Genomic DNA, 25,490 nt, shown 5'->3' on the forward strand with positions numbered 1-25,490 from the left:
AAGTAGATTGCCTGCTGGCAGTTGTCCCAGCATAGGTTGTGCAGACCATGTGAAAGGATGATATTTTGTACAGGTGGCATGTATTTTAAGGTTAGTGCCTCGAATTGCACGAGTCACATTAATCAATGGCTCCCCACATACTTCCCCACCTACCAAATGCCCACATTTAATCCGAATAATAATATCAATCAAACAACTATCGAATACAATGAATTTGGCCTCTTTCCTTATACTGTCACTCTGCATCCCAGCTGGTTCGGCCTGTAACGTTGAGGACATGTCACTCACATGAAAGGTAGAATCTCTGATATCGTCTTCCGCTATGTTCAGTGATATTGATGGTGTTTCATTGTCGTCTACTTCATTCTCTTCCATTGCAACATCTGTTCCTTCTCCGGCGATGGGTGAATAAAACAATTTCTTCAACTTTCTCGCGGTCTTAGTTTTTGCGGGTGTGGATTCTGTGAATTGATCTCCGACTGCATCCGAACTACCAGGAGGACATTCACTATCAATGGCTGGTGGTGGTATAGCTCCGTTGTCAATCACTTCATATTCTTCCCATTGGCACAATGCTTCTCCAGTCTCAAGTCCCTGCCAAAAGGTTTGACAAGCAACATCTCTCGTTCGCTTCACTGTGTGTGTAGATCTAGTTCGTACACCCACTCGCAACTAGAGGACAGATTGGAAAAGGGGTGTTCAGTTTAAACACAACTTACAGTATTGAACTATTAACAGTGAAAAACAACATAATATAGTGACCAGGACACTAACCTTCTTTTGCTTTCTTTTCTTTGAAACTTTCTTGCCTCGAACTTCAACATCAGGACGCTGTTGCTCCGACTCGTGTGTGCATGTCTCCACTTCCTCTTGCGCTGCAACGACTATGTTTTCCTGATAAGCACATCCATCACGCACTGACGCTCCATCGACTCCCTGAAACATAGAACTTTCATTAGTATGTATAATAATATCGAAAACACAAAATGTACTTGGGGACCAATACCCACGTACATCTCAATAGCAAAACACGAAAGAACGCTTTGTGTAGAACATTCAAACGACAATTATTCACGCATTGTTGATCTAGTTAGATGGAACTGTCAAGATCCATACCTCGTGCTCCTCATAGACTTCCATTGATGATATTATTGAAGATGATGCTTCAGTGACTCCCTGAAACACAGTAATTGCATTAGTATGGTTTTCTATTTTGATAAAAAGAACAGAAAGTTTGTGCAGGCGTGAACGGCTCATCTAAATAGACCTGCACAAATGATCAGTTGTCTAAAATAAATAATGGATATCTAAATATGATTCGATTTGCTCGATCGTTGGAAGTGTCACCACCCAGAAATCTGCATCAACTACTAGGGGTGATGTTCTTGTAGAAGAAGCTCCGTCATCTCCCTGAAACATAGTACTTGCGTTAATAAAGAAGGAAGTATAGCGGATGTAATCACGTCACTGTCACATCCCGTTATGGTTGGAAATTGCCATGGCGTTTACATGAGCGCTCTTCAACACGCAGAACCCACTGAAAACTACATTTCCCAAATTTCCTGCTATATTAGTCACGTGACACGCACGTACCACGTTGCCGTGTCTTCTGAAGTCCGTATATTGTACTGCCTGTTTGATTGCTCGGCGCTCCTAAACTGTGTTAGTTTCGAGCTTTGTTCTTGACTCCTGTTTCCCCTGTGCTAATTCCGAGCCTTCGCCCCTGCCCTTCCCGTCCTGTTCTTCGACTGATCTCCCGGAATCCTTGAACTTGGTTTGAATCTCGACCTCCTCTTCTATAAGTCCTTTGGCTGTGACGCTTTTGGTATTCAAGTACGTTATTTAAGGGAACCAGCGTGAAGTAACGCTAACTTCTTTTTCCCTGTTTACTATTACCATCATTTATTTCTGGATGTTATCTGGGACGCTTTGCTGAATTTACTTTGGAACACTGTGGATATTTTCTTGGACGCTTTGCTGCAATTTACGTTGGAACACTGTGGATATTTTCTTGGACGCTTTGCTGCAATTTACTTTGGAACACTGTGGATATTTTCTTGGACGCTTTGCTGCATTTACTTTGGAACACTGTGGATATTTTCTGGGACGCTTTGCTGCAACTTTGGAACACTGTGGATATTTTCTGGGACGCTTCGCTGCACTGAGATCCTATAGCACGAGTACCCCTCCATCACCCCGGATAATTGAGTTCCTCTCTGTGTCCACTACTAGTAGGCTACTGGTATATATTTGCTACGGACCAGGTAAGAGTGGGTACTTGGGGGGTGTCATTTGCTGTTAATACGGTAATACCTGGCTGTATACTGAACGTCTGCTCTGTCTTTTCCCTCCTTTAGCTCTGCCGAGTCTGCTCCTGCCTTTTCACTCAAGCCCTCAGCCTGACAGGTGGGATAGATTCATTGTAGGCTGAGCTCTTGGGGGGGAAGTCTTTGGCATATCACGTTAAAGACGTTCGTGTTGGAAGACAGAAAGTTACTTTTCCATAACCGGAAGAGTTATATCTGCGACAACTGGGATACCAATACCTAGGCTGTGACAGATTTAGGAGCCTAACCGTCTCTCGGTTATGGAGGCTGCAGCGGATCCGTTAGCAGCCCTCATGCAGGCTTTTTCTGCTCTTCGTACCGATATGGCATCAGCACATGCGACATTACATCAACGCATGGATGTTCTACAGAGCTTTGTGCAGCCTCTACCCCATGACGAGGAGTTTGGTGACGCTGCGGCTGCCGCGCCTCCTCCAGTACCACCTCCGGCTCCAGCTCCAGTAGTCCTCCCTGGGCCATTCCCTTTGGCCCCGCCTGAACGCTTTTTGGGTGATCCCAAAATGTATCGGACCTTTGTGAACCAATGTCGCCTTCATTTTCTTTGTCGTCCCTTAGCATTTCCAGATGCTACTACAAAGGCGGCATTTGTTCTTTCCCATTTGGGCGGTACTGCTGCAGCATGGGCTAATCCATTGCTGGAAGCAGATGACCCGGCTCTGTATGACTTCGATAGACTAATCCAAGCCATGAACAGTGTTTTTGACATGAGATATAAAGCACAATCCTCGGATCTGGAATTTTTGGCTATTAGTCAAGGCAAGTCGGATCTCCTGACATATCTTGCCCGCTTTAATCAATTAGCAGCGGAAACCACATGGCCAGAACAGAAAAAATCGGCTGTGTTTTATAAAGGGTTGTCGGACGACCTGAAAGATGCCTTATCAGTGGTACCTGCTCTTCCATCTGGCTTTCCCGAATTACTAGACCTAGTCTTACAAGTCGATGCTCGACTTCGACAAAGACGTGGCGAACGTCGCTATCCCGATATTCGCAACACCCCTCGATCAGATGGAAACACATCTGTTTCACAGGGAGAAGTCGAACCTATGCAAATCGGGGCAATTAGGGGTCCTTTGTCCAAGACCGAACGAGAAAGACGGATGGTGAATAATCTCTGTTTCTATTGTGGACAGTCAGGCCATTACATCCGTTTGTGTCCTAAAAGACCTGTTAAGTCGTCGGGAAACGCCAGGACTCGCCCTTAAACCGGGTCTTCCGGACGAGTCAAATGATCCCAGGCCCGGGAGAGTATGAGTATTTTCCGTCTTCGCATGTGTACCTTGCTATGTCCTTTACGGCCCCCGGCGTCACTACCTTTTCGAATCCGGTAATGATCGACTCAGGGGCTAGTGGGAATTATATGGACCTTAATTTGGCTAAACGTTATGGGCTAACTATAGTTCCCAAAGCAAGACCCGAGGAGATACATGCGGTAGATGGTTCACATTTAGTGTCTGGACATGTAACGGATCAAACAGGTCCACTACAAATGTCCACATTACAAGGACATTCGGAATCCATCACTTTCGACCTTATCACGGCCCCTCAATTTGGCATAATTCTGGGGCTTTCTTGGTTGCAAAGACACAATCCTGTAGTTGACTGGGTTGAACAAACCGTACGGTTTTCCTCCTCTTTTTGTATGCAGAGGTGCTTTACTTCCCGTACTGTAGCGGTATTATCCCCTTGTTTGGCGATGGTAGACTGCCTTCCTTCTATCAACGCCACGTCAACTAACCCCGTTTCGGTACTCCCGTTGGAATACCGTGAATTTTCTGACGTGTTTAATAAAGGGCTATCAGAAAAACTGCCCCCACACAGATGCTATGATTGCCCCATCGATTTGATACCTGGGGCAGTCATCCCCCATGGTCGGATTTACTCCCTTACACAGAAGGAAGAAGAGTATCTACGGAACTATATTGACAACGCCTTACGTCTTGGACACATACGTCCGTCCCGTTCACCAGCGGCCTCCCCAATATTTTTTGTGCCAAAGAAAGAAGGGGATTTGCGCCCCTGCATGGACTACCGCGCCCTTAACAAAATCACGGTGAAAAACCAGTATCCGTTGCCACTTATTACTGAGCTCCTCGACAAAATGACCTCCTCCACTATCTTCACCAAGTTGGACTTGCGGGGAGCGTACAATTTGGTAAGGATGAGAAAGGGAGATGAGTGGAAAACAGCCTTTAAGTCGAAATATGGGCTGTATGAATATTGTGTGATGCCTTTTGGGCTTTGTAATGCCCCAGCGACATTTCAACATTTTGTAAACGACATCTTCAGGGATATGCTGGATTGCTATGTTGTCATCTATTTAGATGACATTCTGATATATTCAGACGCTCTGCCCCAACATGTACAGCACGTGCGTTCTGTTCTACTTCGTCTCAGGGAATACTCTCTCTTTGCAAAATTAGAGAAGTGTGTATTCCATGTATCATCTGTAGAATTTTAGGGGTTTCAGATCTCCCAAAAAGGAGTTCTCATGTGTACTTCCAAGGTTCGGGCAGTTTTGGATTGGCCCGTTCCGAGCTCAGTGAAAGCACTTCAATCCTTCTTGGGTTTTGCCAATTTTTATAGGCGTTTCATCGCCTCATTCTCTGAAATAGTGGCCCCGTTAACCCGATTGACTAGTCCTACTGTTCCTTTTTTGTGGGATGACGAAGCGCAATTAGCTTTCCAGAACCTGAAGGATGCTTTTACCACCGCTCCTGTGTTGCAACACCCCAATCCTGCTCTCCCATTCATCGTGGAAGCAGATGCCTCTGCTATTGCAGTAGGGGCTATCCTTTCGCAGGTTTGCCTCGCTACTCAACGCCTACATCCAGTGGCTTTCCACTCTCGAAAACTTACTCCAGCAGAACGAAACTATACTATTATGGAAAGGGAACTCCTTGCAATCAAAGTGGCGTTCAAGGAATGGAGGCATCATCTTTTGGGCGCAAGACACCCGATAACTGTGTATACAGACCATCGAAACCTTCAGGCCTTGTCACACGTGAAATGCACCAACGCCAGACAGATACGTTGGCATTTGTTTTTTACCATGTTTGATTTCACGGTGACGTATCGCCCTGGTCCTTTACATGGAAAGGCAGATGCCTTATCTCGCATTGGTACTGACACGGAAACTGTCAAACAATCCACACCAGTATTACCATCAGGGGCTGTTATATGTGTTTGTTCAGTCTCTCCGTCAATAGTAGTCAGTTTACGGAGATGGGCCAGGGATCATGTTTCTGTCCTGAAGAAAATGGATGCTGAGCTAATTACCGGACTTCCCTACGTTAAAGGTTTATTATACCTACCTGACAACCAAACCAGACGAAAGGCTCTTGAATGGTCCCATGACCTTCCGTTAGCAGCCCATCCTGGCCAGGCAAAAACTTACGATCTTTTACACCGTTGGTGCTGGTGGCCTGGAATGAAGAAAGATACCGAACAATACATCCGTAGGTGTGCTGTATGTACACAGTGTAAAAGACAACCGGGTAAACCCGTGGGTCTTCTAATGTGTATGCCTTTACCACCGCACCCCTGGCACACGGTGACTCTGGATTTCGTGGTAGAACTCCCCTGTATCGGGGGTATGTCCACAATTCTTGTGGTAGTGGATGTCTTTACCAAGATGGCTCGGTTTATACCATGTTCGGGGGTACGCACCGCTCCCACGTTAGCAAATTTGTTCTTTGACCATGTGGTACGCTTTTTTGGTCTACCTACAATACTGATTTCCGACCGGGGGTCTCAGTTTACCTCGCGGTTTTGGTGCACTCTCACTTCCTCATTGGGTATTGATGCCCGCTTGTCTTCGGCCTATCACCCCCAAACGGATGGCCAGACCGAACGTACCAATGGCACTATGGAACAGTTTCTTCGATGTCTGTGCCTACAACATCAATCTAATTGGTTGTCAGTCTTAGGTGTCGCGGAATTCGCCTATAACAACTCATTACACTCATCGGTAGGCTGTTCCCCGTTCTATGCATTATATGGGTTGCATCCAAGGACCCTTCCACCTGTTTTGCCTTCCCTACGGCAGGTTCCTGCAGTCAATGCAGTTGGGGATTCATTGATTGCCATCCGTAAGTCCGTATTGGCACATCTAAAAGCTGCACAACATCGCACCAAGATACAGGCGGACAAACGGCGTACTCCGGCTCCTCCTTATTCCTGTGGGGACCGCGTATGGCTCTCAACAAAGCACCTGGCCATTCGGGGTAAACGAAAACTTTTACCATGTTTTGTGGGTCCTTACACGATACTGAGGTGTCTCAACCCTGTTGCTGTCCGTTTGGACATACCAGCACATTGGAGAGTGCACCCGGTCTTTCATGTCTCCTTGCTTCGGCCTTTTGTACCCGGCACCCGATTGCCTCCCGTCCCAGCTCCACTTACCGTTCATGGCGAGGACGAATACGAGGTACGTGCCATTTTAGACACCCGCCTATGCCGTGGAGTTCGGTCCTATTTGATCGATTGGGTAGGGTATGGCCCAGAGGACCGGTCCTGGGAACCAGCCTCTAATCTAAATGCACCCCGTTTGTTGCGTGCTTTCTGGTTGCATCGCTTGCGCGGGCACAGGAGAAATCGCTCTTTGTGGAGGGGTACTGTCACATCCCGTTATGGTTGGAAATTGCCATGGCGTTTACATGAGCGCTCTTCAACACGCAGAACCCACTGAAAACTACATTTCCCAAATTTCCTGCTATATTAGTCACGTGACACGCACGTACCACGTTGCCGTGTCTTCTGAAGTCCGTATATTGTACTGCCTGTTTGATTGCTCGGCGCTCCTAAACTGTGTTAGTTTCGAGCTTTGTTCTTGACTCCTGTTTCCCCTGTGCTAATTCCGAGCCTTTGCCCCTGCCCTTCCCGTCCTGTTCTTCGACTGATCTCCCGGAATCCTTGAACTTGGTTTGCATCTCGACCTCCTCTTCTATAAGTCCTTTGGCTGTGACGCTTTTGGTATTCAAGTACGTTATTTAAGGGAACCAGCGTGAAGTAACGCTAACTTCTTTTTCCCTGTTTACTATTACCATCATTTATTTCTGGATGTTATCTGGGACGCTTTGCTGAATTTACTTTGGAACACTGTGGATATTTTCTTGGACGCTTTGCTGCAATTTACGTTGGAACACTGTGGATATTTTCTTGGACGCTTTGCTGCAATTTACTTTGGAACACTGTGGATATTTTCTTGGACGCTTTGCTGCATTTACTTTGGAACACTGTGGATATTTTCTGGGACGCTTTGCTGCAACTTTGGAACACTGTGGATATTTTCTGGGACGCTTCGCTGCACTGAGATCCTATAGCACGAGTACCCCTCCATCACCCCGGATAATTGAGTTCCTCTCTGTGTCCACTACTAGTAGGCTACTGGTATATATTTGCTACGGACCAGGTAAGAGTGGGTACTTGGGGGGTGTCATTTGCTGTTAATACGGTAATACCTGGCTGTATACTGAACGTCTGCTCTGTCTTTTCCCTCCTTTAGCTCTGCCGAGTCTGCTCCTGCCTTTTCACTCAAGCCCTCAGCCTGACAGGTGGGATAGATTCATTGTAGGCTGAGCTCTTGGGGGGGAAGTCTTTGGCATATCACGTTAAAGACGTTCGTGTTGGAAGACAGAAAGTTACTTTTCCATAACCGGAAGAGTTATATCTGCGACAACTGGGATACCAATACCTAGGCTGTGACAGTCATATGATTTCGCTTCATCGAACTGTCAGTATCCATACCTCGAAATGCATAAGAACATCAAGGGACGATGTAACTGCGGTGCACACTTCTGCAAGCTGTTGCGCCGACCCGTAACTGCACGCTCCCCCTTCTTCTTGGACTAATGCTCCATCGACTCCCTGAAACATAGGACTTTCATTAGTAATGAACACAATATTGAAAAAAGAAGACACATAGGAGGGCGACGACAGAAGGACATATCAATGGCTAAAAACGAAAGAAACATTGTGTGTAACAATCACGCTACAAGAATGCAAGATCTGATGATCTCCATCGATGGAACTGTCCTGAAACGTACCTCGAGCATCTGAGTGACATCAACGGTAGTCGTCAATACGTTGGACTCCTCAGCATCTCCCTGAAAGACAGTACTTGAATTATTAACGAGTTTCCTCGAAGTGGTCACGGAAGTTCACAGAGACGAAGAGCAGATAACCAGCACCTTCACGGGTTGACTAGCAAAGTGCAAAGAAGTTCTCATTAGAAATATGAAGTGGGTTATAAAGAATTCGAAACAGGGGTGTGTTTGTGAATGAATGACGTGTATATGTCGTGGCATTATGCGGTTTGCAGGGGGCCGTCCAGCGTGAGGGGGGATGCTTGGCAGGAGACACGGGGTCTGGCGGTAGACATGGGAACAACAACCCATGCTCTATAGACCACTTTGAAGTGTACATGGTCTTTGGCACCTCTTGGCCTTTATCGCTCCCTGACAGCTCCACTTGCCAGCACAAGTACCCCGGTGCGAACTGCCTTTGATAGGGCGGGGGGTGGATTGGGGCGGTGGTCGTGCAGACAAGACACAGGAAGACTCGTGAATGGAGACACACTTATGTGGATTGCAGGGGGCCGTCCAGCGTGAGGGGGGATGCTTGGCAGGAGACACGGGGTCTGGCGGTAGACATGGGAACAACAACCCATGCTCTATAGACCACTTTGAAGTGTACATGGTCTTTGGCACCTCTTGGCCTTTATCGCTCCCTGACAGCTCCACTTGCCAGCACAAGTACCCCGGTGCGAACTGCCTTTGATAGGGCGGGGGGTGGATTGGGGCGGTGGTCGTGCAGACAAGACACAGGAAGACTCGTGAATGGAGACACACTTATGTGGATTGCAGGGGGCCGTCCAGCGTGAGGGGGGATGCTTGGCAGGAGACACGGGGTCTGGCGGTAGACATGGGAACAACAACCCATGCTCTATAGACCACTTTGAAGTGTACATGGTCTTTGGCACCTCTTGGCCTTTATCGCTCCCTGACAGCTCCACTTGCCAGCACAAGTACCCCGGTGCGAACTGCCTTTGATAGGGCGGGGGGTGGATTGGGGCGGTGGTCGTGCAGACAAGACTCGTTTGCCGCAGGGCCTCACCAAGGAGAGGACATCTAACTGCATGTAAGAGGCAGGCTGCAGGATCTAGTACATGGAAGGCAGGGGGGTGAGTTTATAAATACCTCACCCTCCCAGGAGAATATATGGGTGCAGTTCACCCTGGAGACCCTGGATGCCTAGGCAGTTAGTCAGCAGCAGGCTGGCCTGTGGTGGCAAGGCGGCACGGGCCAGAGGGGGTCATCTCTGTACCCGGTGCCCAAAAGGATGATTTATTATGATCAACCATATTGATTATTTACCTATAACCATGTTTTGTATCAATAAAATCCAACGGCCTTCCTTTTATTGCCAACGCTTGAACAAAGTGGTGTGGTAAGTATTTTTGGGGGAGGAGGCAAGGCCGGGAGGCTTGATGCCAACCCGCAAAATAACATATGTATGTCTGCTGCATATGGGTTCAACGGTTATGTGGATTGAAGGTGGGCGGCCAGCGTGAGGGAGGATGCTGGCCGGAGACATGTGGTGTGACAAGACAAGGCACAGGAAGACTATTCAATGGAGACACACTAGATTCATTTAAAAAATCAAAACAACCATTGTTAAAATATATGTTGGGTTTTATTTTAGATCTTAATTTCAATTGAACATAAATAATAAACATTACACATTGTAAAGTTGCGGTTGCAGCACATCCAGGGAAAATCCGCGGTATTGTCCACTGTCGCTGGGGAAATGTTGTCTAATGGCAAGTACCGCACAGGCAGGTATTACTGTCCGAACGCGGTGTCCGAGCCTCCCGTGAAGCCACCAAGTGAAGCAACGATAGGCCACCAGCCTGTACCACTGTTGTAACTAGCGTCACGAGAACGCTGCGTACCTGTTCGTCCGGTTGGGTTTCTTGATGATGAGGCCAGGCTGTCAGAGGATCCGAAGAGACGTGATTAATGGCACGGGGAACCAGCCCAACCCCAGCCCGAATAGAACCGGATTGGAGGCGAACCGGCTCCCAACGCCACGGTATTGCTCACCCCTGATTAATGTGGCGTCAGGACAGTGCAAGCACTGGCAGGGGGAGCCTCTGCGTAGATGGTTCAAAGTCCTCAGAGGTATTCCGGCAAAATGCAGATCCGGAGGCAGGAAGCAGATTGTACCACCAGGAACGAAGGCAAGGAAGCAAGCAGGGCAGGCTGGTAATGAGAAGAGCACGGGGACTGGAGTGGGAAGGAGTCAGGAATGACTGAGCTAGGCGGACAAGGAGGGACAGGCAGGGACCAGGACAAGGGAAGCCAGGGAGGACTCAGGGACAGGAGGGAACTAGAAGGAGGGAGCGCAAGGACAGAGAGACAGGGGTTCCCCAGGCAGAACAGGGGAAGAAGGAAGCAAGCAGGAACACTGGAATTCCACACAAGGCAGCAAGGACACGATCCGAACAAACCGCGTTGAGACGCGGTTTGGAAAAGGATCAGGGCTCCTTAAATAGGCCCAACAACACCTGGGAGGCTTGCAACGCAAGCCGTTCCGTCTCTCAGGCATTGGATACCCCACAACGAGGCTTGGGCCGCATACCTCCCAGAATCGAGCATCCTGCGCACTGCGCATGCGCGAAGCGCGGAGAGCGGACGCCCGCGCATGCGCAAAGCAGCGTGCACAGGAGACCCGGAAGCGCCCGAGACCCGGGACACCCCCGAACCCCGAAGCCGGAAGCGAGGATACAACCTCCAAGACGTGGAGCGCCGTAACGGGTAAGGAGACCCCAGGACAGGTGGCGTGACAACCACCTGTGAAAATGAAAGATGCAAACTGTATTAAAATGACAACTTTCTTATCACTGTCGATTCAGGTAAAAAATGTCATTCTGCTTTGAAAAAAATTCTATCTAGAAAATGCACAACATGGAACCAATTTACATGCATTCGAATGATGAGACGACCATGAAATAGTAGTGGCATCACTGACATCACAACCAGAGTATACTTACTCGTTACTCGGATTACGCGGACGAACAGTGCCGCAAAGTTCGTGCATAAGCACCATCATCATCCTCAACACGGTCCGTGAGAGGCAGGCTTCCCTGAACTCTGGCAGCTCGGTGATGCATTGCGGACTTGGCTCGCCTTCCGAAATGTAGGCCAAGCACCCGGAATTTTCACGGCAGCAGCAGTTCTCCTCCTCAGTTGGCATTAGCTCGCACCGATTGCACGTGCACCAGGTGGAGACGCCGTCCATGCGACATGGTCCAGGCTCTTCATCCGTTGACTGGTCCTCCCAACTGCCGTCCGAATCCCCATCGTTTTCGCGTGCTTGCCTTTCCAGTAGTTCTTCCTCGGTGTACTCGGGCTCGTACATATACGGCATTATTGTAGCCATTGTGTGGTAAAGAAAGTAAAATAATTTATAGCGGTGGTACTGGTATCTGTTCACACGGGCTACAATCAACGAAGGTAGCTGACCAGAGCACAGAAACGAGTCACAGAATACTCAAAGTAACACACAGAGAGTAATGGAATCGAAAATCTGCTGCTGTGTGTTGTGAAACGGTGTGTTTATACTTATTGAGGAAAGAGGCGTCCTGCCATTTCCATGGCGACAGTTCATTAGCTGAGGCGCAGCGATTGTTGACACGAAACGTGCTTTGGCGTTGGGAAATGGGCGGTACGCGTCTGCTGATGTCAGGCTCAGGGGCGGGGGATTTGATTTAGTGCCGCAAAAGCAGGTGAGCCAGGGCGATGGGGGGAAATGATAGGATTATCAGAAAATGGCGGCTGATTTCGAGTGCGTTAATGGACGAAAAGTCTGGTAAGGTCCATAGGAAAGTTTTCTACGATCTACCGAGTTATGCTTAAAAACACATGGCCGAACCGTAGGGACAATAAAAAAAAAGTCCCGGAACTCTCCTTTAAGTGACAGTGCCTTGGTGTGCAGGAGTAAGTGCCAGGGAACCTGTGTGGGCTGAAGAACCCAGTGATCCTCGTTGCGCGACCTGTGATGGGTGGACCGTGTGGTCTGACAACTGCACCTAGACCAGAGAGCCCTGAATGGTGAAAGATAAGGACACTGTGAAACAGTTCAATAAAACCACTGCAAGTGAACTGGTGAGGGAAGCCAGAAAGAGGTTCAGGTTTACCTGGATTTTTGTTAAGACTTTTCTTGTTGGAAAGACTGAAGCAAATATAAGTGGCGGAGTTGAAGTCTTGGGGAAGGGGGCCCTGAGACTTAAGGGACCACACTTGTTGCCTTGAGAACAGAGTCTTGAGGCCCCTTTTGTTTTGGATTGTGTTACTTGAAATTTGGGGAAGGGAACCCCAAGAATTGATTCTGAACTCTATTGCCTTCAACATGAGGAAGGTCATCTTAAGACTTTTTCATGGAACTTTCTTGTGCTTGGGGGAGGGGAGCTGAAGGAAAGCTGCGAACTGAAAGAAGCTCAGAACTTTAAGTTGAACACTGTTTCTTTGGACTTTGATATCCCTAAACAATGGTTAGATGTAGTTGTGAGGGCAAGGATAGGTTTTGGACACAGACAGACTTTTAAGTTGAACTCTTTGACTCAGACTTTCCTTAGTTTCGTTCAGTTAGGGAAATCCCACCTTTGCATAGGGCAAGTTATTCCTTTACCCATCCTGACATTTAAGTTAATAAATATCTTTTGTTTGAACTTGAAGTCTGTTGTCTGTGTCGTACTTCATGATACCTTTGCAGTATCCTCACACTGACAAAGTGTGTAGCTCTCAATGTGGGTTGCCTGACTGCAAACAACCAGTAGATGCATGCCAGCGATGAAGTAAACAAAACATCTTTCCAACTCTGAGCCAAGGCAGACTGAGATTTTCAAAATGGCCTCGCTTTCTCGTCTGCTTGTGTCCATTTCACGAGTTTGCCCAAGACCATTAAATGAATCTGGCATTCTCTCACATTGATAAACTCGATAAAAGAACCATGGCAATATGTGCTAGAAAGAGGCACATAACACAGTGTATCACATAACACAGTGAGGGCAGCAGACAGTTTTAGAAATATTTTCCAACTAAATGTCTGGGTGGAAAGTAATCGTGAACAGCATTAGCATTGACATCCATAAGTAATACACATTCTAGAGGATATCTAAGAAGATTTCAGAGGTGATCCCCAAGGGCATGTACTCAGTGGCCTGCAAGTACTAGATCTTATAGAAGCAAGCTCAAGTATACTGAGGACCTGTGTAAGCATGGCATGCCTGATTCAGGAAGAATAAGGGTTCAATCTGCTTTTGATCTTCCGTGCAACTACCACGTGCATCTCTGCCACATGAAATACAATGTAATCCGACCAGAGTTACAAAACTCCATATGTTAGCAAGCATCTGACTCCTGATACACTAGCCATGGGTCCAGAAAGTACTGTATCTCCCAGTAGAACAGACAACCAATGGTACTTAATTCAACAGGCCAAAAAGCAGCCTTCATTTACTGTTTCTTAACTCGAGTAAGCCATGCAATATGGTGTCCCACTGGTGTTACTTTGTCAATGTCATAAGTAAATTGTTCTACTCACCAAAATATACTAGGCCTGTTTCCAATATCTATATTACTTTGGCTCCCCGGGCATGCTGCTCTTCACAATGTCAGCAGCCATTGATTTGGTGACCCACTAACATGCACTGCGCCATGCGTGGTCTCCTCACACAGTTTCACCTTCTTCTAGGAAACGCCCACAGGGAGCTGTAGAGGAGGTCCCAAATAAAGCCTGCACTCCAGTCGCCCATTTTGAAGTACCAGGAACATTCACACCGAAATACATGACGTATGATAAGCAAATAAACCAGCAGAGAGCCGCAGTAGGGCTCTGCCCAGTACCTATCAGAAGAACAATACCTATTGAAGTACCAATAACCATACAACCATGGACAGTAAGGTACCCATTAAGAAAACCCTACCAGCAAATGAAACGAAATGAAGATTGCTTAAGTACTGTCCAGGAAGAAACCAAAAAGTCCTTAATGGAAGACGAATGGTGACGTCACGAGGGCCTGGACTAATGCACCCATAGAAGATATGACGACCCAAGGATGACACGAAGAGACGGAATGCCATGCGTAAAGATATCACAAAACTGAAAGAACAGAACGTCGATGAAAGACAAAGCAGCTTACAGCAACTGTAAGCAGGATGAAGATATTCAACCCGCTAACGCCTGTACATATGCTTGCAACCGCAAGAAAGCTAAGAAAACAGTGCGGCTTGCTATGCTAAGTAGAAAGTGCAAATAAATAGAGCGGCAAGCGCCATTATACACAATCTACCTCAAAACGAAGCATGTCATTTAAGTGCAAGTGCACTTTAGACAAAAGCAGAATTAACGAAGGTTACTAGAGGTCAAACAGGAAGAGGATTCGTATTCAAGCTAAAACGAGAAGAGATGGCTGAATCGAAACTCAGCAGAGGCAACGTGAGCCAGAAAGAGCCAAGGTCAGACCAATAGAAGGAGCGAACAGTAGATTTGCGGAATCGAAACTTAAGAACAGAATAGCCTATCTCAGGAGGGCCGAGATAAGGAGGCGCAGGCAGGTGGCAAGCTGAATAAGAATTAAATGCACAAATTGAAGGAAACTAGGCAAATTCACGGTGTGAGCAGCACGTGACCATCCGAGCAAGAAGAAGCACGGGTTCACACCTACGCCTGGCTGTCACCCAGACAGAGAGATCATAACTTTTTCTGACAAGAAGATACAGTTTCGAGGTCGACCACAGACAACTAATTGACACATAGCCACTAAAGTAATGATGGATTGAGGGAAGGCAGGGTGAATCTTGGGGCACCCTGCACCTGGCTGACCATTCTGCATGCTGCTAAGTAAAGTGGAGATTTATGCATGGGGTTGAAGCCAACCCAATCACAATGGACCAAATAATCTAGGGTTCTATAGATAGTAGAACCAATGGGACGTCGTACTCATAGTGACGTCTACTAGAGTAATGATAGAAGGAAGGGCTTAGACGCCCACTTGATAGTGTTCATCCAATCCTCTTACTCCGTTACCATATACAGATATAGTACCTACAGTAAAGTTACCTTTTCCTAACCAATAAAATTGCATGTTAACATTTGAGTGTTAGACACCAATGATGACGAGTTTTGGGTATAAATGTTACTGTTTTTATGAAGTTCGAGGGAGTTGAAGCGAGACGGACTACCGCATCACTGTTGATTTCCATGTTTCCCCGTTTTTTGTACTTGTCATTAAACTGACTCCCCTTTGCCAAACCATTGAGTTGTCCTTATTGATTGGTGTTGGAGTAAGAAAACCTGCACCCCCATCCATCTCAAGGTGCAGCTATCTTGTTTTAAAGTACTCTCGAGCAAACCCCGACTCTATGGGCCACCCGGGGTCTCTCCAGTACACTTGGTAGCAGAGATTTGATGGTTTTCAACTATTGATTATTTGATTAAAGTAAGACACCTATTGACTGTCGACATAAAGTAACTCTAGGTCTTCGGCAATATTACGAGTCCTTTGCCATTCGGCTGAGTAAACCGTGAAGCTCCCCGTAGACAATGGTAGTGTAGGCAAGAGTCTGCAGAAAGGGCCTGAAGAGACCTGTTTTCCCACACTTCCCTTCCCATTCCTACGGGCAGCTGAGCGAGCAAAAAGCTGAAGGGGACGGTAACAAAGGCAGTGATCCCGAGAGTCCAGAATGGAACCATGCGAACGGTGAGTGAAGCAAAAAATGTAGTGCTTTGGCAAATAGTGCATGCCTTAGAACAAGTAAAGGGAAAAGGTAATGGGGTAAGGAGGGAAAACAAAATACAGTTAGAAATAGAGAAGACTGTATATATATAAGGGGATAATGACTCGAGCGCAATAAAAGATAAATGAGAGATTACCAGGGTAGACACCCGAGAAAAGAGAGGTTACCAGGGCAGACACCCGAGAAGTGAGAGGATTCGCCTTATTCCTGCACTTTAATATAGCGGTCAGAAGAAACGTGTACCCAGAATCCCACATAAGGGGGAACGACTAGGCTACCACAACGTTTAAAGACATCATGAAAGGGGTATGTTTACACTCCATGAAGGGGTAATGATTAGAGGCAGAGATATTTGTGTCCAGCTGGTGTCCGTCTAGTCTGTTAAGTGTCTGTCTCAGTGGTCGAAGAGAGTGGGAGCGGTTGGGAGCGGTGCTCCTCTACTTTTTTAAATTATGTTTTACAGCTCCTATACTTTTTTTTAAAAAAAGAAACCATTCCGGAATGGTTTCGTTTTAAAATAAAAGTGTAAGAAGAAGTTGAAACTAGCACTTTCAATGCACTGCACTGAAAGTTCCCTTAAATAGCAGGCGCATGTGTTTGGGGGTTTGTATTGTGCGTGGGAGGGGCGTGATGAAGGGGGTTGTGCGGAGTGGGTGCCGGCCAGCAGGGAACATAGTTCCACTACTTCTTTTCGTACACTTCAACCACTGGTCTGTCTTATATGTTTCTCTGTTGTGACGTCACACATATGCATTGAAAATGTTTTGAGAAAACTGATTTAAAAATGTCATGCGATTTGATAGCTGAGACAGAATCGCACATGAATTGATGTGTTTTTTGAACAAATCGATAGTATAACATTTTTGTGGAAAATTTGGGTTGGAGCTTGCGATATTTGGTACTCGCTCATATTGTTAGAAGCTGTTTAAACCACACAAAAGCATTGACAAGTGTTATATAAAAGAGGAAAGGGAACAGACTTAAGCATGGAATACATAACTCCATTAGCACACTTATGCAAGCAATTGCCAAAACACGCACCCAAGCTAAAGAAATATAGCACCGGGTGGGCTAAAGGTACCGCCCACAAGATGTTTATGCCGTGGCCACAAAATGCGTCTTTATCTAAAGCCGTCCTACAACATATGACGACATATTTGCACGCCACAAATACAGGCAATAAGTTAGAAAAACGCCTTGCTGTTCAAGAGCTGTGGAAAATGTACAAACAGGTAAAGGAGGAAGAGCCGCCAACAGATTGGATATTTAATGTATCCATAGAGAGGGGTGTGACGCCTACCGCGCCACCTGCACCACCCGAAACAAAAATCGAAGAGAGTAAGGACGAGAGATTATACCTGTTAAGGGAACTAAAAGCAGCCACGGGGTACAGCAACCCCGCATATGAGTCACCTACACATAGTAGCGACGAGAATCAAGGGAGAGATAAGCACAAGAATATTACCTCCACAGTCCCAAGGGACAAGGGGAAACATGATGATGAAAGGAAAGAACAGGCACAGACAAGTGCATCTCTCGAAAAAGGAGAGAGAAGGGAAAAGATGGGAATGGAGCGAAGACAGAACTGATGAGATAGCATTCGCAAAAGACGAATGGATGGGAGGACACATTCTATTGAAACTTGATGAGAAAGGCATTGAAGACGTAAGGCAAAGGGAGACGTTAGATGAGACACAGAGGAAGGGGAAGAAAAGGAGTTAAGAGACGAAAGGATAAGAAGGAAAGACAAAGGCGAGAACAGCTATATCACGAAGACCAAGAAAAACAGCTTGATCGCAACCCAAGAACAGCCTATGATCAAGGCAGACAGAAACAGCAAAGGTTAGAAGAAGAGCAAAGGATACATGAGAAAAGAATAAGAAGACGAAGAGATGAGGAAATTCGAAGGGCAGATGAACGTAGAAATGAAAACAGAAAGGAAGAAGATAGGGTCAGAGAAGAGAGGAGGAAGCGCAAAGAATTTGATGACGATATCGAACGTAAGCGAAGACAGAGAGCACGCAATCTTGAGTATTTGGAGAGGGAGGTTAAAAAACCTGATCCAGTTGTAGACTGGGAAGGCATCGAAGAATTATTTCCTGCGTACGATTCAGTACCAGGCACGTCTAGGGCAAATAATGAAGATGACTTCGACACCAGAAGCATCAGAGAAACGATTGATAAAATATATGATGAAATGGGGCTAGAACAAATACCCCAAGGAGAGGGGGAAGACGAGCGCTTGGAAAGCACTCAGCTGTATGACACTGAGATGTCACCCGAAGTAGTGGAAATAGGGAACTATCCCTGGACAGATTAGAAATCAGTAGAAACAATGAAGACACAAGAAGTTGCATGAATTGGGGACAATGGCCAACTCTGAAAGGGAGGAGCGTGAGGAAAACGGAGAAGGGAGGCGGAGCGAAAGACGACTCCCAAGGGAAAAAGGGATACGATGGTCAGACACTTGCGAGTCTGCACCGAGGGCATCAGAGTCAGCCACACAGTCTGACCGTTATGAAGGAGTACCCCATGGTCAGATGTGGGTGTCTTCACCGCCCCTATGTAGACAGAATAAGGACATTACCAGGTAGACAGCGATGCAGGAATATTACTGCAATAGACAGGAGGACAATGAGAAAAGAGAAAGAGGGCTACGCATTCCAATTTCCGTTACTAGAGAGGGGGGAATAAGATCACAATATATTCCATGGCCACACATGGATCGAGAAAACTTGAAAAACAAGCTTCCAATGCTGACATCGGGAGCTGGAAAGTGGATACATGAGATAGAAAAAATGACAGGAGGAAACACTTTTGCTATAGGGGACATTAAGGGCCTCCTAATCGCCATACTTGGTGAGAGAGCAGACAATGTGTGGGCACGAGCAGGCTACCCTGGCGTAACCACAATTAATACTGTGCATGACAGGGCGCCATTTAACCATTGTAGAGAAGCAGTATGGAAAGCGCTATGAGTACTTTACCCAGATACTTCCAATATAGGAGCTATAATGACTTGAAAAATGAAGGATTCTGAGGATCCGTTAAATTATATACAGAATTTCCAAGTCGCGTGGGTGCTCGAAACGCATGAATCCTGGACGAAATCAATACCTGTGTTTTACCATATATTGTGCCAAGGGTTGCCAGAACCGGTGCAGCAACAACTCAAGAAATTGGTAGGAGTTGAGGCTAAACCTTGGGCTGGAATACAGTTGACTATCCCACATTATTGCAGACTGCTGCAGGAAAAGAATTGCAAACAGGAGGCAACTCGAAAGGGTGAGGAAGCTAAATTGGTGCAGAAGAAATTATCAAAGTATGGCCTAGAAGGAGCCATGCTAAATAGCGCAGCTGAATCAAGAATGTAGCAGGTAGCTAGTCCACAACAAAATAATAGGGTTTTACCCACGGGGAAGAGGATTTAGAGGTAGAGGATGGCAGAGCAACCAGGAAGGTTTCCAAAATAATCAAGGAGGCTTTCAAAATATGCAAAATGGTAACCAAGATATGTCAAATGGGCAAATGATCCGACCACCGCCAGTATGTTGGCTGTGTGGAATGACAGGGCACTTGGCGCGCACATGCAGAAGTCAAGGCATGATGCAGAACGGCCAAGGAACAGGAGCAGGCATGCCGAATCCAACTGCAGTTTTACAACAGGGCGATGCACAGAATCACATGGTGCAGCAACAAGCGCCAGGAGCGCAACAAGGGGCGCAACCTTTTCCACAAGGACAATCCCAACAGGTACTGCTGCAACTATCACAGACCATGAACCCTGGAAGGGGAAGTAACAATGGGAATGGGGAAAGACCACACGTGCACGTGGGGCAAACTTGTATATGAACTAGGACAGCTCACTGGGAACCCTGATGTGCTCTATCCTATCAGTGACACCAGACCCTCATAGGGAACCTATGGTTTTGGTTGATGGTTACGATGATGAAGGCAGACAATGGTGCATGATAACTGCCATTGAAGGATATCGAGTGACTGACGTCAACGATGACGATCTGTTTGAAGAACAAACAGAAATGGGAGAGACAATGGTAGAGGTAAGCCTCACCTTTCTGGTAAAGATGATTAAAAGAGAAGTACCTCAGAAAATGATGTTGCCACTAAAATGTCCTGAATATTTTGATGACGATATAGCTAAAGTGCCTGTCTCAGTGTGGACTACCGGACCCTATGATGTGGGTCTCCTGAAGGGGGTTGGAGAAGTAAGGATTAAACTGAAACCAGGAGCAATCCTACCAAGAGCCCGATGATATCCCATGTCCAGAGAGGCAGATGAGGGGATTTTTTAAGACAATTTCTGCGATGATGGTCCAGGGCATCTTAGTGACGTCAGAGTCACCATGTAATACGTCAGTGTATCCTGTCAAAAAAATCAAAGGGAGGGTCTTGGCGTTTAATTCATGATTTATGCCCAATAAATGATATTGTTGAGGCCGAATTACCTTTAATCCCTATCCCGGCTACAATTCTATGTAATATACTTGTTGAGGCAAAATATTTCACGGTGATTGACTTGAAAAATGCATTTTTCTCAATCCTGTTGCACCGTGACTCACAAGATCTGACATCATTCACGTTCAGACAAATGCGTCTGAAAAGCACAAGGCTGCCACAGGGATACTGTGAGTCTCAGTCTATTTTCCTGCAGATGGACTTGAACAATATTGCACTAAAAAGTACCGTTTTACAATATGTGGATGACATCATAATCTGCAGCACAACAGAAGAGCAATGCAGGCACGATTCAGTTCAGCTACTGACTATACTGGCTGAGAAAGGATATAAGGTTGACAAGGAAAAGTTACAATATTGTCAACAGGAAGTGCTGTACATAGGCTAGCTGATCTCACATGAAGGAAAGAAAGTGACCCTAGAAAAGAAAGGGCTGAATCCATACTGAACACAGCTAAGCCACACACACGATAAAGCAAATGCAGAGCTTTCTAGGCCTGTGCAACTATGTTAGGGAATGGGTTTTCGATAACAGCTCTTATACTAAGCCTTTACTTCAGGCCCTAAAGAAGGCCCAAGTGACGAAAGAAAAGATTGAATGGTCTGAGGCCATGGAGAAAGTGGAGAGAGGGTTTGCCGAACTCAAAATAGCGATTTGTACAGCTCCAGTTCTCGGAATTCCCAACTATGCAGAGGAATTTTACCTGTATTCACACACAAACCGCAGTGTCATGACAGCAATGCTCGCTCAAAGAACCTCGTTGGGGTACAAGCACCTGGCATACTGCAGTGGGAATCTGGACCCAGTAATGACAGGCCACTTCCCATGCGAACAAAGTTTAGCTGCTGCAGAGTTCGCCATAGAAAAGGTGACAATCATTGTAATGGGATTCTCCATGACGTTGTACGTTGAGCACTCATTATTTTCCCTTTTAGGGAAACCAAAGGGCACGTTAGCATCCCAGAGAGCTTCTGCTTATGAAGTGATCATATCAAACCCATCGATTAAAATAATCCGATGTAAAATAGTAAACCCAGCTATGTTCATCGCAGAGCCAGTCACTGAGGGAGAACTGATACATGACTGCGCAAATTATTAAGAGTTTTATGATGAAATCCCCAGGGTGAAAGAAAATGCCTTGGCAGGAGGAGAGATCATCTTCATTGACGGGTCTTCGAGAATCGATCAAAATGACGGGCAAAAATATACAGGTGTTGCTGTGATAAAGCACACAGCTAATGGAGAGTTTCAAGTGTTTCTTAGTGCTCGAATACCATCTCACTATTCAGCACAGGCTGCAGAATTACTGGCGTTGATACTCGCCATTGAGAATCACGCAGACCAGGAAGTAACGGTGTACAGTGACTCTGCCTATGTGACGTCAACAGTGCACGCAGGCTTAGCGCGCTGTAAAAGGAGGGGCTACCTCCGAGCGGACGGCACGCCCGTGCAGCACGCAGCCTTATTGGACAGGCTGATCAAGGCACTACAGCTCCCAGTGGGCACAGCGGTCGTGAAATGCGCCACCCACACAAAGAGATAAGATCTGTCCCACGCGGAAATCAAGCAGCAGACACGGAGGCCAAGCGTATGGCATCCAAAAGGGAGACGATTATGGAAGTGGAAGCTATCCATGCCAATGGACTAATGATGCTTACACGAACCGCACCTGAAGGTTACAACAATTTGGGGCAAACACAGTTAATGGAACTCCAAGGGGATGCGCCGCAGGATGAGAAGAACCTGTGGAAATATCAAGGGTGTTCTTTAAACCCCTCTGACAGCTTATGGCGACAAGACAGCACTGGTAAACCATTAATGCCTGTAGCCCTATTAAAAATAGCGCTGGAGCAGTTACATTACCCGGCGCATATGACAAAGGAGAATCTAGCAGCAACGCTCGCGGAAGACTGGTTCATACCGAATTTAGCTGAGCATGTTGCATTCTTTATGGTGAACTGCATAATCTGCCAGCAATTCACCACTGGGCACACACTAAAAGTAATGAGAGGAGTCATCCCCAGGCCAAATAGGCCATTTCAGCACTTGCATGTCGATTACGTCGACATGATTCAAGTATGTAACGGGTACAGGTACTTAATTGTTGTGGTGTGTCCATTCTCTAAATGGATAGAGGCAGGTCCATGTACACACCCAAACTCTACCTGTGCGGCCAAAATTTTTGTGAGGGAAGTGTTCGCGAGGTGAGGGGTGTGCAAAGTCATGAGATCAGATAACGGCCCTCACTTTATCAATGCAGTGTTCGAACAGATTAACTTGCTGCTTGGTATAAAGCACAAGTTCTCGTCAGCGTATCATCCACAAGGTAATGGGATCTGTGAGAAGCTCAACAGCTTGTTAAAGGAAAGGATAGCCAAGTTGAAGCTTACTCTAAGGAAGGGATGGTTGCACTGCCTTCCACTGGCATTGTATGCTCTTCGGAACCAACCTGGCTCCGACCATCATCTTACGCCACACGAAATAGCCACAGGAAGAAGAATGAGAACTCCCCTAACACCCTGAGATAGAGCCAGATGTGATGCCCAGTCAACAGGAGAGGTTTTAGGATCTGAAATGCAAAACTATCTGAACTGTATGACATCTTGCCTTACTGTAATTTCAGACCAGCTGCAGCGACGAGGAAAAGGGTGCAGCGCAGCACAGAACACAGAAGGAGACACTACATCAGACTCAGTTCAAGGTCTACGTGTTCCACTCGTCTTCCCTGGAGACACTGTCTTGGTGAGAAACCATACAAGGAAAAGGTAGGACGAGCCAAGATTCAACTGTCTTTTTATCACAGAGGACTGCACTCCGCCCGCTGTGAAGTTACAGGGCAGGAGAGCATGGATTTTTCTTGGTGATATCAAACCCTACATCGGAGAAGGTCCCCTGCCTGCACCCCAACCAGAGGAATCAATGAGCAACGGGGAAGAACCACAGCACGTGCAGACGAGATCCATGACGAGGAAGAAGGACACATGACCAGCTAGACAAAGATAAAGAACTTTTGTGCAAAAGATTGTGGCTTCTTTTTGGACATTACTCTAAGCAAAAAAGGGGATAAGGACATAAAAACAGACACTCTGTGCATCCGAGTTGCAGGGTGAAGAAGAAAATTGCACGTGTAAGCCACATCATAGTCTATTGCCTTTGAACTTTGGACTGAGGCACGCTGAAGCCTTGATGAGAAAAAGACTATGCCAAATTTTGACAGAGGACATTTACGTTGGAAACAAATACAGTATCCCGATTCATTCAGCACCAAGACTTTATTCGAAATCACTTATGGTGTCACACAGTAGAGACATCACAAAGGACGTGGTCACCTATTTCAACCTAGTGCTAAGATCATAACCGTCATTGGTAGGAAGACTCACAAGTATCACAGACTTTCTCCAAGACCCTGAAAACGAAAAAATAATAAGCCAACTGCTTACAGTCACTGCCGAACAATTTATTAGACTCCCTGAGTACAGTAAGGAAGAATCAAATGATACCAACACAGGCGGAAATAGATGAGCTCATCAACACACTGTTCTTTCGCATAATTAAGATTGTCCAACTCTCATTGGGAGAACAACAGACGCACTCACATTTCTTCGAGATCCAGCAAACACTGAACATTTGAGCCATCTCTTGAATAAAATAAATCATTTTGGTCGCAATCCACGCCACCGGACAATGCAGACATTGTTTACATCAAGGAAAAAACATATAATCCTGAATCTTAACAAAGACAGAACAGGTGTCCTTGTCACCAGAAGACAGCAGATTGGCATACAACGTCTTCTTTCACCTTATTGAAGACTTTCCAGAGCTAGTGGGAAGACAAATCAATGTTGACCTACTTACAATTCTCGGAGATCCAGTAAGGTGTACTCAGCTAAACATGCTCCTGTATGGTATTGTAGCTCGAATCAAAATGTCCAATCTCCATCGAATCCTTAGGAGAAGATTGTGAAACTTTCCGCGATGGACAGATTGATGGAGCGGAGTCGAGAACTCCATGTGTTATATTTGATTGTTATTTTTTCCCTATTTCTTCTTACTGACCATTGTCAAACATGTCCTCAGGACTGAAGCAGATTCGAGGGGTGGACTGGAAGCTGACCTACTTTGAACATGCACAGTAAAAGAGCTCACTGAAGTGTTACATAATCTGTTTTTCCCATAGTCCAACAGGGAAACTGTATCCTGAAATAACAGACAATCCGTCGCCCGCAAGAGGGGTGACACTTGTGAACCATCTAACACTCGCAAACACAGTATTTGAAAGACGATATTGGTTAAGAAAATAATAACATTGACATTTGGCGAATGATCGAGATGGGGGCCCAGAGCAGCAACCTGGTCCTCCCACAAGTAGAGAGGCACCCCCACTTCTCTGGAAGGAAATGCTGTCGCCTTACATATCGAACCATAATGTACTTATGCATTGTATTTATCACTATTTTACTGTCATTAATGATCAGAACTACATTCTTTATTGGTGCACGAAGCATCCCAATTTCAGTGCACCCACCTGATGATACACCCATGAAACCCACAAAAGCACCCAGACCGTATATAGTCATTCCAGTCCCTAGAAAATCTAATGGTAGAGTAAATTAACTTGAAATGAACGTGATTAATAGTGATATACACACACTTATGGTAACGAATGAGCAGGAAAACCGAAGACAGGGTTGGCATGAAATGAATGAAGAAAAAACACTGACAACTACACGCACACACACACTGAATGCACACGAAACAGGCCTAGTGTCAATGGGCCTCATTACGACCCTGGCGGTAAGGGGTTAGCGCCAGCGTTAGCTGCGCCGACCCCTTACCGCCAATTACGAGTTCCCTTTCCGCCAT

The 25,490-nt window shown here is 46.3% G+C and overlaps 1 protein-coding gene across 1 annotated transcript in view; it reads right to left on the reverse strand.

Annotated features, from left to right (window-relative positions):
* Positions 1–25,490, reverse strand: part of LOC138489264 (zinc finger protein 3-like) — a 100,611-nt gene that overhangs the window by 52,749 nt on the left and 22,372 nt on the right. The window lies entirely within an intron of this gene.

Source organism: Ambystoma mexicanum, chromosome 9 (genome assembly GCF_040938575.1).
Source record: "Ambystoma mexicanum isolate Mex_15411 chromosome 9, UKY_AmexF1_1, whole genome shotgun sequence".
In the NCBI taxonomy this organism is placed as follows: Eukaryota; Metazoa; Chordata; class Amphibia; order Caudata; family Ambystomatidae; genus Ambystoma; species Ambystoma mexicanum.